We start from the raw sequence: 12443 nt of genomic DNA, 5'->3' as shown, positions 1-12443 counted from the left end.
TTGTGTTGTTGGAAGAGGGTGTTTGTTATGACCAGTGCATTTTCTTGGCAAAACTCTATTAGTCTTTGCCCTGCTTCATTCCATATTCCAAGGCCAAATTTTCCTGTTACTCCAGGTGTTTCTTGACTTCCTACTTTTGCATTCCAATCCCCTATAATGAAAAGGACATCTTTTTTGGGTGTTAGTTCTAAAAGGTCTTGTAGGGCTTCACAGAACCGTTCAACTTCAGCTTCTTCAGTTACTGGTTGGGGCATAGACTTGGATTACTGTGATATTGAATGGTTTGCCTTGGAAACGAACAGAGATCATTCTGTCGTTTTGAGATTGCATCCAAGTACTGCCTTTCAGACTCTTGTTGACCATGATGGCCACTCCATTTCTTCTGAGGGATTCCTGACCGCAGTAGTAGATATAATGGTCATCTGAGTTAAATTCACCCATTCCAGTCCATTTCAGTTTGCTTATTCCTAGAATGTCGACATTCACTCTTGCCATCTCTTGTTTGACCATTTCCAATTTGCCTTGATTCATGGACCTGACATTCCAGGTTCCTATGCAATATTGCTCTTTACAGCATTGGACCTTGCTTCTATCACCAGTCACATCCACAGCTGGGTATTGTTTTTTCTTTGGCTCCATCCCTTCATTCTTTCTGGAATTATTTCTCCACTGATCTCCAGTAGCATATTGGGCACGTACTGACTTGGGGAGTTTCTCTTTCAGTATCCCATCATTTTGCTTTCCATACTGTTCATGGGGTTCTAGGCAGCCTAAAGTAATGAGGATGGCTGGTTGCTTATCTGCTAATTAGCTGTAAGTGATGGTCAAACAAAGAAGGGTTGGGCTTGCATTTAGATCTTATGCAAAAACGAATTGGCATTTCCAAAGCATGTCATTGAAAGCTATTCCTGTGTTACAGACTGCTTCTTTCTAGGGATTCTAGTCCTTAGAAGAATGCTTAGTAACTGCAGAAAGTAAGACTTGTGAAGTTCTTTTCTTCCCTTTGTAACAGAGAAATAGCCCAAGGAGCCCTACTAACATATCTTGATTACATAAAAATAAAGGTATAGATAATGGAAGTTAGAATGCAGACAGCTGAGATGAAGAGAGTGTAGCAATCTTATAAAAACGGCAGTCAGGAAAAAGCTATCAGACATCGCCAGGACATAAAAGAGGTTTGTGTATTATTTTGAGTTAATAAATAATTAACAGACAAACTAAAAATACTGATTTAACTATCAAACAAGAAGTGAGAATACAGGTGGACATGCACTAAAACATCTATCACAGTAGCTAGTCAATTAATGTCAATTTTATGTCTCATAGGTGTACACGAGATGGGAGGATTTTTATCAGAAGTAGAAGTACCAGTTGACTTTAGGAGCAGGATTGGGGATGGGAGTAGAGGAGAGGAGTCTGTTGCTTTTCAGTGTTAGCCCATTTGTGTTATTTTTCATCATGAGAACGTGTCACTTTAATAAAAACTAGGCATATATTTAGGAAAGGACAAAACTAATTGGACTAGTTGATTAAAATGACCAAACAGTATTTGTTTAAGTATTTAACTTGTTTCCTGCTGCTAACACACAATCTTCCTCATTTTCTTCTTTCTCCTACCTTATGCCCAAGTCTACTTCTATTCATCTCCTTTATTCTACTCACAACATACTCAGAAATCCTTTGTGCTACTTCACTAAGCATATAATAATCACTAAAAGGCCTATTTCTGCTTCATTGACTACACCAAAGCCTTTGATTGTGTGGATCACAACATATTGTGGAAAATTCTTCAAGAAATGGGAATATCAGACCACCTGGCCTGCCTCCTGAGAAATCTGTATGCAGGTCAAGGAGCAACAGTTAGAATCGGACATAGAACAACAGACTGATTCCAAATCAGGAAAGGAGTACATAAAGGCTGTATATTGTCACCCTGCTTATTTAATTTATATACAGAGTACATCATGCGAAATGCTGGGCTGGATGAGGCAAAAGCTGGAATCAGGATTGCAGGGAGAATTATCAATAACCTCAGATATGAAGATGACACCACCCTTATGGCAGAAAGCTAAGAAGAACTAAAGAGCCTCTTGATGAAAGTGAAAGAAGAGAGTGAAAAAGTTGGCATAAAACTCAACATTCAGAAAACTAAGATCATGACATCCAATCCCATCACTTCATGGCAAATAGAAGGAGAAACAATGGAAACAGTGAGAGAATTTATTTTGGGGGCCTCCAAAATCACTGCAGATGGTGACTGCAGCCATGAATTTAAAAGATGCTTGTTCCTTGGAAGAAAAGTTATGATCAACCTAGGCAACATGTTAAAAAGCAAAGACATTACTTTGCCAACAAAGGTCTGTCTAGTCAGAGCTATGGTTTTTCCAGTAGTCATGTATGGATATGAGAGTTGGACCATAAAGAAAGCTGAGCACCGAAGAATTGATGCTTTTGAACTGTGGTGTTGGAGAAGACTCTTAAGAATCCCTTGGACTTCAAGGAGATCCAACTGGTCAATCCTAAAGGAAATCAGTCCTGAATATTCATTGGAAGGACTGATGTTGAAGCTGAAACTCCAACACTTTGGCCACTTGATGCAAAGAACTAACTCATTGGGAAAGACCCTGATGCTGGGAAGGATTGAGGGCAGGAGGAAAAGGGGATGACAGAGGATGAAATGGTTGGATGGCATCACTGACTCGATGGACAGGAGTTTGAGTAAGCTCCGGGAGTTGGTGATGGTCAGGGAAGCCTAGCGTGCTGCAGTCCATGTCACAAAGAGTCAGACATGACTGAGCAATTGAACTGAACTGACTGAAAATGTCTATTGAGTCAGTCTTGTAGTTAATATACTATTTTTATGTACTTTGTACTGCACAAGGTGATTGACAGATTAGGTCAGTTGTTATTGCTATTTTGGGATAAGAAAACTGATACTCCTTGTAAAATTTATTTCAAGAAAGAGTCTGAACATTGTTATTGCTATCAATGGAAAATCATGGTTAAAAAATATATATTTTTTGAGGGGAAAGAATGGATACTTGTATCCAGAAAATGGGTGATTCAACAAAACCAATTACTTTCTTTATGAAGCCTCAAAATACAAAGAAGGACTGTTTTCAGAAAATAAAGAATAACCTTGAAGCTTATCAATCAACTTTTCATGTTTCCAGTTTGTCTGCAGAGAACTATCATTTCATTCTACTTTGCCTTTTGCCTTTTTTAGTACACAGTGGATGTGTCAAAAATTTTTTATTAATACCCAAACTTTTATTTGGGGACAGATTTCTATAACATCTTTTCATGTATTTAATATTTCTCCCTGTATGTGCCACTTCTGGACTTTGATGAATTCAACTTTCTTTATTATATGTTAGGTCTTGGATCTTCCAGTCCTTTGCTAGCTTCTTCCAAGTCATGTTTCTGTAAAGAGCTGAAAATTCCAGTCACTAAGGTAGTGGCTAGCATCCTTGAGCAGAGATGACAAAATGATGGCTTTTTCACTAAACTCAGCTTATGCACTTCACCAGATTCACTTGGCCCTTCAGTCTCTCTGGCTTTGGTCACTTCCTTGACTTCTCAACTGAGCCGCGCAAGTGACTACGTAGGCGTGGCCACCATCCTTGAATAGCTTCTAGTATCTCTAGTTATCTTCCAGTGGCAAAGGCCAGGTTTTAGCAAAGGTTCCTATGTGTTCTCAACAGTGGGAGCCAAAGCAGTGCTCTGGTCCAATCAGTCAAGTCCAAGGATGCTCGCCTTTTCTCAGCAGCTGCCTGGAGAAGCCAAATAAAACAATCTGGAAGTTCAGGACAGATAATGCCTTGTGAGTCAAATTTGACCAAGGAAAGACAGTATTTAGGGGGCAGCTGTCAGATATATCAAGAGACTGAGTAACCAGATTTGTTTCCTTGTAAATCTGTGCCATCTTGGTAACACATTTGTTCTTTGTTTTCCTTTTCTTTCCTATTGTCGTTCCCTGTATCCCTTATTCTCAGGGGGTACTCTTGTGCCCCTCCAATAAGATATTTACTTGCATACTTCAGGCTGTGCTTTCTAGAAACCTGGGCAATGCATTTGGCACCTCTATCTGGAAAACAGACCCTCAGGATAGGAATATTCAGTTGGATTGCCCACTAATGGAAGGTATTAGGGCCCCCACCACTGGTGGAAAGTGAGGTGCTAATAACCTAGATATACACAATTATTCAAGTTTTCACCTGTGGTTAACTGGATTGAGGTGTTGGTGAAAGACAAAGCAGTGAGACAGCAAGTGTTTAATGCGCTTGATTGATGGATAATTAAATGACTGTGGTTAGGATGTCTGGTTTTAACAGCATTTGAGGGCAAATTAAAGCATATTTTGAAACCCAGAGGTCTTAAATGTAGCTCTGAAAAAGATTCTTATTCCTTGATGCACAAAAAGATTCTCAGTTAAAAATGAGGCTTAGAATTCAAGCATAAGAGTAGCAGAGATAAAACGTGAAGTTGAAAGAAAAGAACCCTGAACTATGTGATCGGATCCTCAGTTTATAAACCTGAGAGTCTTAAACCTCCAAATTCCACTGAAACCTTCTGGCTCACCCAGTTTCCCCTTACTAAAAGAGAACAGTTTCTCTATATCTGAATACGATGCAATGTCCCACCTGAAAAAGGGTGACGCGTTTCCTTTACAACCTACCCCATTATTCCCCCTTGCCTACAGGACAACAAGAAGCATTGTTCTTGGAATAAAAAGCACCCCACAAAAGGAATTGTACATATATGTGTTTTCAGGAACTGAGGAAATAAGTATTGGAATGTATTTTGAAGGTGTTTACCCAGGGAGATGGAATATAGGACTGAATAGGGGAGAACTCACTGATACTGGGGCACTCACTCACACTAACGGTTCAACATTCTGGCAAGTGTACCTGAAGCTCGTCATAGTAATTCACTCTCATGGTTTCTGGATTACTGGGTGTCACAACGACCTGTGATAAATGAAGTGGAAGTTTCAAAATACCCAGCCCAATATTGAGAGAGGGATTAGACATGGGGGTAAATAGAGAGAGGGTAATGCCAGAATGTTAGAATAGATCTGAATGGTAAATGTAACTGAAAAACCGCCACCTGCCTATGTTCCCAGAAAGGACCCCAAAGACACTGCTTTCACTGTGGCAGTAAAGATGCATTTGGGGAATCACTTTGGCAACTATCTCTGCAGGAAGATACTGCCATGGAACTTGGATTCCAGATATTAATGGGTAAATAGCATTTTGAAATGACATGGGCCAGGTGGCAGCATGGGCCAGAGTCAAAATAAATGTAATTGCTGACATGGAAAGCCAGATTAGCAATAAGGATTGCCAGATCAGCAATATGGATGCCTCAATTCATAGAGATTTAAACAGTAGCTCTTAGCTAGCTGTAGTATGCTCAATTTATGTAATAATAAACCAAGTAAAATCTGACTAGCAGACCAGCTTGGATCAATGGTCAAGTTGGAAAAATCATAGCTCCTCGCTCAGGTTCCAGATTCCTCAGTTTATTGGGGCAGTTTATTGATTAAAGTTGAGGCCAAGTGCTCTTGAGGAGGACCCTCAGAGACACTGTTGGTGTATATGGTAAATATCCCTACTATTTCTCTCCTAGCAGACTTATAATTTCTAGGGTAATCATGCTTTTCTGGGAGCTTTCCAGGATTTCTAAGATGTGTGTCTGATATGATATTGACACCAGTGAACAAAAATTGCTATTACAATTCTCTGAGTAGAGTGGAAGATTATGGAGGTGAAATACATGAAATTTTGTCCACATTTCTTGACAGTTGGTCCAATTGGTATTTGAGTTCATTGTGAGATCGGCTTCCTGAGCCTCAGATATTTAATTGTGAATATAGCAGCTGGGAAATATTCCATGTTGATCCTCTGACTTGTGGCTAAGTAGCACCTTGGTTGGAAAGGAAAACAGAACTTTCTGAAACTGTTCCCTTCCCCAGTTGACATAGTCAATTAGAAAAAAATAGTACTGTATCTAGAGAGGAATTGGCAAGGATTAGACTTAAAATCAAACACTAGAAAGTGACAGGGGTGGTGGTTCCATGTCACAGCCCCACTTAGTTCACCTGTTTGACTTCTACTAATACCTGCTTGGTTGAGGTGGATGTCCGTGGACAATCACAGCTTTCTCCACATGACAGATCCAATTGCAGTTGCTATAAGATGTGTTGTCATTACCAAGACAGCTCCACTACAACCTCTAGCATTTCACGAGAGGAATTATTCCTTAAGTGGTAAGTTGCATCTCTTGTTAATCTTATACACAGTGTGCACACATTTGTATTATATTGATGTGCCACAGAACATCATACAGGTCTACTATCTTGACAGAATTATTCTAATTAGACTAGAACAAAAGAAAATGGCACTACCCTAGAAGCCCTAGTAAGACATGTATTCCAGAAGGTAGGAGATGTATCCTACAATCATTTGGTGACTTTAGACAAGTTTTTAGGGGTGTTCAGGAGCATACTAGGACACCCCCTCTAAGGTACAAGGCCACTCCTTTCATCATTTCACATCTCTTCCAACTAGGAAAGAAGTAATAAGGACTTTTAGGGTGCTGAAACAAGATCCCTGTAGCAGAAAACTGGTCTCCATGGGAATAATAGTTCTCTGCATGTTGTTGGGCCCTCATAGAGACTGAACACCAGATCCTAGGACGCTGAGTCTGTACAACTTGAACTGCTCACCATAAACAGCAGTTATAACATCTACAAACTCACAAAATCAGTGCGCATCCATCCATTCTAGGATGGAAGTGGTACACCATCCATCCATTCTCAGATGGTGGTGGTGCATTCAGCACTGGCTGAGGCAAGTCCTGAAGGCACTAGTAAATTACACGAACAAGTAAATTACATGCCACCTATCTCTACTGAGGGCTTCCCTCATAGCTCAGTTGGTGAAGAATCCTCCTGAAATTCAGGAGACCCCAGTCTGATTCCTGGGTTGGGAAGATCTGTTGGAGAAGGGATAGGCTACCCACTCTAGTATTCTGGCCTGGAGAATTCCATGGACTGTATAGTCCATGGGGTCGCAAAGAGTTGGACACAACTGAGTGACTTTCACTATTTCTACTGAGCTGATCCTTCCACTTTGCTTCACACCTATGGCCTCATAGGATATTTCATATGGATTTCTTACACATAATTGAGGAAGAAGCTAAGTATCAGGCCTTGTTCATATCTGCACTGATTGTCTTATTGCATCTCAGTTAGAAGTGGCCCTGAAGGATAAGACAGATCTTCAATAAGTACACTTGCTTGTCCCCTTGTTTGGAGGAAAAGGTGATATATGGATATACATGGACTTCAGGGCAGTGGAATGAATGGCATAACAGGCTTAAAGGTCTGGAATGAAGAGAAGGAAGAAGGCTTGAAGCAATGTTAAGAGGATGTACCCTTGGGTAGAGGTTAAATGTGTGGAGCTTTGTGTTTTTATCCACAAGAAAGCATCTCCTGCAGATAAGGTTCTCAGCAGTCAGGTGCCAGCATGAGCTGTGCTTGTCAGCCAGCCCATTCAAGTGATGCTTGTATTGTAGGTATATCAACAGATAGATATGGTTACAAGTTACACATAGGCTCAACCACAGTGATCTCATTCCACCGAGGCTGGCTGATAGAGTTATTACTACTACTAAATGTCCAATTGTCATTTTCTGAGTCCAACTCCAAGGACCCAGGTGCCTCAAAATGTCACCATCCTCAGTGATACAAGACAACCTCCTGTGATGGGTTCATTCCACTGGGCCTTGGAGGGGATAGAAATTCTTCCTAATCAAAATCAATACAGTCACCCAAGGACTTATAGAATGCCTGAGCTATCAACAGCGTCCTACACAATATTGTTTCAGATGAAAAGAAGCTATGTATTTTAATGTAAAGAGGTTTGAAAATGAAGTTACAAATGTGAGATTCACTGGCCATACATCACTGAGAAGCAGCCATAGGTGGAATGGCATTTTGAAGGTTCAGTTAATTTGTCAGCTCAGGGACAATACCTTGTAGGTTGGGGAGCTACCCTACGGGTTGCACTACATTCACTGAACTGATGCCTGATATATGGTGTTATGTCCTTCACAGTAGAAGTCGAGGAACAAAAGAAAGGAATTATGATCGGGCCTTTACATCATGACTGTCATTGAGCCTCTTGCAGGATTTGTGTTTTCTATCTCTGCAAAATTAGTCTCTGCCATGTTAGATTCCTGTATTTCTACCAGCAGATACCAGAAAAGTTTTCCACTTAATTGGAAGCTATTATTGCCATTTGGCCACCACCAGTGGACCAGCAGGAAAATAAAGAGCTACTGTTCTGAGTTAACAAATATCTGTGTTGATATTGCACAATTAAGGCAGAGAGGAGTGTATCTAGAACTGTGGATTTACTGGGAAGTCCTTTGGTTTTTACTGCCCAGTAATAGCTATGATGGAGAAGGCAATGGCACCCCACTCCAGTATTCTTGCCTGAAAAATCCCATGGATGGAGGAGCCTGGTGGGCTGCAGTCCGTGGGGTCTCTAAGAGTCGGGCACGACTGAGCGACTTCACTTTCCCTTTTCACTTTCATGCATTGGAGAAGGAAATGGCAACCCACTCCAGTGTTCTGGCCTGGAGAATCCCAGGGACAGAGGAGCCTAGTGGGCTGCTGTCTATGGGGTCGCACAGAGTCGGATACGACTGAAGCAACTTAGCAGCAGCAGCAGCAGCAGCAGCAATAACTATGAAGGGACAATTGCGGTAACCAGAGCCCCTCACATGGTAAGGTAAGTAAGGGCTTAATGCTCCTTGGGGATAAAGAGCTGGGTCATTCCACCAGGGAAGTAACCAAGGCTACTCAAAGTTTTGATCAAGAAAAATCCCAAGTTGACAGAGAAAGAGATAAGTATCAATTATTGTTCCAGAGCCAGCTGCAACATCAGGGGATGTAAATAGTTTGTTTTGCTCATCCTCCTTGAGTCTCTTTAGAATATTTTAATTGTTCACTCTTTGAAGACCCAGACTTGTACCACCCACCCTTGGAGTAGAAGTGAAGGTGCTTACACAAAAGAAGGCATAAGTAGATCTGGGCAATGCAAGACACAAATATGCCAGATCCAACCTATGTACCTGTGCTGATGTAATCAGTGATATTTAGTCTCTAGACCTTGATCATTTCCTGTTTTTCAGATGAACTAGACCAATGGCACCCCACTCCAGTACTCTTGCCTGGAAAATCCCATGGACGGAGGAGCCTGGTAAGCTGCAGTCCATGGGGTCGCGAAGAGTCGGACATGACTGAATGAGTTCACTTTCACTTTTCAATTTCATGCATTGGAGAAGGAAATGGCAACCCACTCCAGTGTTCTTGCCTGGAGAATCCCAGGGACGGGGGAGCCTGGTGGGCTGCCGTCTATGGGGTTGCACAGAGTCGGACACGACTGAAGTGACTTAGCATAGCATAGTCCTATTTAAAATGTCCTTATAGACTTCATGCCTTGGTCATGGCTGTTGTTGCCTCATCTTGACTCAGTTTCTCCCTGAGGAAAGAGCTGAGCCTTAGTGCAATTTCAAATGTTAGCTGTAGTGGGAACCTCTTAGCATCTTCAAAGCCTGATTTCAATGTGGCTGGACCTGCTGGGACTCTCATTTCCTAGAAGTTATCTACAAAGACCTAGCACAATGCCCGGAAGTGCACAGAAAGGAAAGTGCTATGGCCTGACCCTTGACCAGTGAGAAACAGAACTTAAAAATTTGTCATTTTAAAACACTTCCCCTTTATTCTCCTTGGACAGATTCTCCAAAGAAGGTGTGGGTCTACATGACCTCTTCTTGTTACTAACATGAGTTTTCTTGTAAAACTGTGGCCAGTTCTTTGATGCAACATGTGTTTTGTTGTCCTTTTTCCTTGCATTGTGTCATTTTTTTTTTTTTTTTCAATTCACTCTTGTCCTGGGATTCTACCTCTCAATAAAGCATTAGTATATGAGCCCTGGTCTAGGGATGTTTTCTAGAAAATTAAGGGTAATGCAGCTTCTTAATAGGAAAGACATCAAAATCACTATAATAAAAATACTTGAAATAGAAAGAACAAATAAAGCTCTCCAACCTAAGTGACATGGGATATGTGAAGAGATTAACGCAGTGGAGATTGGGCAATCTTTTGTTTAAGAAGGGAAAAGTTCATGATTTTCTCTTTCTGCCTTTCTCTTAGATATTATATTGCAATAAGGCTTGGAAAGTTGCATTTGAAAGCTAGTAAGATTTGTTCAATTCTTGGCTAGGCAGCAGAGACTGAACAGCAAACAGAAAGCAGAAACTTGTAAAATATGCATTCTATAATACCATTTTTAAGAAAGAGATGTAAGGGTAGCTTGAGGTTTTATACTTTATAGTCTAGACTATAGGAATTTAAGCCAATATTTTATTTAAACCGCATGGGCTAAAACGTTGTATATTTCTCAAGATTTTCCTAAACTTTCTCCTGTAAACCAGCTATTCTCTGATTATTATCCTCCTCAGCAAATGTTAACTCTGTTCTTCCTGTTGCTTAAGCTGAGACATTGGTATTATCCTTGACACTTTTGCTAGTCTCAGAGCCTGTATTCAAGGTATCAGTAAAATCTGTAAACTTCATTTTCATTTTACATTTAGAACCCAATCAATTTAAAATAAATTTTAACATGATTCAACCCTTTCCAATGGTTTTATGTCTTTGTTAGAGTAAAATTCAAAATATCTTGGTTTATTCACTAATATATCCTTTACACACATAACTATTCAATATTTATAAACAATAGTTTATTTATGAACTTAAGAAATATTTTGTGAATGAACTGATATATGTTGAGCCTGCTTCCTAATCTCTAGAGATAAACAAGGAAAGTTATTTGAAAGTTTAAATGTGAATTTGTGGATATTTAGATTAATGTTTCTACTGCTGGAAGATTTGAGAATGTTCTAATTTCAGAAATATTAACTAGTTGACAGTGACATGACCTTGGTAGAGAATAATTTAAGATGAAAAAGACAGTTTTTCTGTCAAAAATAGAATCTATTCTTTGATCTGGTGATAGCCATGATCAGATTGACACATTGGCTGAACATTTCCAACACCCCAACTAGCAAAGCATTCCTGGTGACCAAACTGTCTTTCTGTTTAATGTCAGAAATCAGTGAAACTTTGTGACTAAGGTGATAATAAAAATCTTAAGAAACATCTATTATTAACCTCATTAAGAGAAATTGTGAAAGACACCTCCATCTCCAAGTGATATGGATAAATTTGGTGCCCTAAACGGAAGATGTGACCAAAAATAAAAGAAAAAAGAATAAAAGGAGACTACTTGACATTTGGATAAAAATTAGTAAAAGTTACCTAATGTCTGTGAAATATGTTTCCTCTATATTTAAAAATCACCACTGGAGAAGGAAATGGCAACCCACTCCAGTACTCTTGCCTGGAAAATCCCACGGATGGAAGAGCTGGGTAGACTATAGTCCGTGGGGTCACAAAGAGTTGGACACGACTGAGCATCTTCACCTTACCTTGCCTTACCTTACTGTTAAAATATGTAGCTGTGCTGTCATTTAAGCTTTAAGAATGATTGTATAATATGAGTGATGTTGTGTACTCTTAGATTAAAAAAAAATTATGCCATCTTAAAATATTCTACTCATCAGTCAATAAAATTGAGATTGTAGGCATCTTTGAAGTTAGGATTCTGTGCAGGCTGGTTTGGCAGGACAAGGAATGACAAACCTCAGTTTAGGTGGTAGCAGACTGGGTCTTCACCCTGGTTCTGCATCATCCCGTTGTGAGATGATGGCATATCCTTTTGTTGCCTGGAGCTCACACGAGCAATGTGGGTTAGGTCATCTGCAAGGTCACTCGCATCTCTGATAGGGTTTACTGATGACATGAAATTTCTAACATTTTAAAGTTGAACCCCACTGCCATTTAAACTGTCCTTTCCCGAAGCATGTTTGATCCTCCCGTTAAAACTCTCGAACTTCCAAACTGCTCCATTTTTGTTGTAGCCTTACAGTTTGCTGGAGGTAAAAACTTGCTGCCATTTTTGACTCTTCTTTTAATCATTTAACTTACTACAAAGTCTGACTGCTGCTTTTTTTGGAACTATTTCTCAGATTAACCACTTTCTGTATTCTGACATCTATGGTTTTTACCTATGCCTCTTCTCTCCTGGCTTTATTATTCCAGCCGTTGCCTGGCTGGTTTCAGTGTCTTGTGCTCTGCTCTATTCATCCCATACATCGCTTTCAAAGGAATCTTCCAGTACCAATGCTTTCATTCTACTCACCAGCTTGAGACTCTACCCTGGTTATTTTTTATTGCCTGCTTTGTTCCAATGCATGTTTACCCTCCAGGTGGTTGCTTACTCAATGTGTTTCTCTTCCTTGCCCTTCTG

At 40.1% G+C, this 12443-nt stretch overlaps 1 protein-coding gene across 28 annotated transcripts in view; it reads left to right on the top strand.

The window, feature by feature from the left end:
• The window catches only part of LOC129623048 (uncharacterized), a 367755-nt gene that overhangs the window by 42296 nt on the left and 313016 nt on the right, over positions 1-12443 (top strand). The window contains exon 3 of one of the 28 annotated variants that reach the window (XR_008700278.1): positions 9205-10003. The exons of the other annotated variants lie outside the window; for them this stretch is intronic. The gene's annotated coding sequence lies outside the window, so the exon portion shown is untranslated. Of the gene's footprint in view, positions 1-9204; positions 10004-12443 lie in introns of those variants that run through there. 28 annotated transcript variants of the gene reach the window in all.

The sequence above is a fragment of the Bubalus kerabau genome, chromosome 11 (assembly GCF_029407905.1).
Source record: "Bubalus kerabau isolate K-KA32 ecotype Philippines breed swamp buffalo chromosome 11, PCC_UOA_SB_1v2, whole genome shotgun sequence".
Taxonomy (NCBI): Eukaryota; Metazoa; Chordata; class Mammalia; order Artiodactyla; family Bovidae; genus Bubalus; species Bubalus kerabau.
This window is presented reverse-complemented; position numbering and strand designations above follow the sequence as displayed.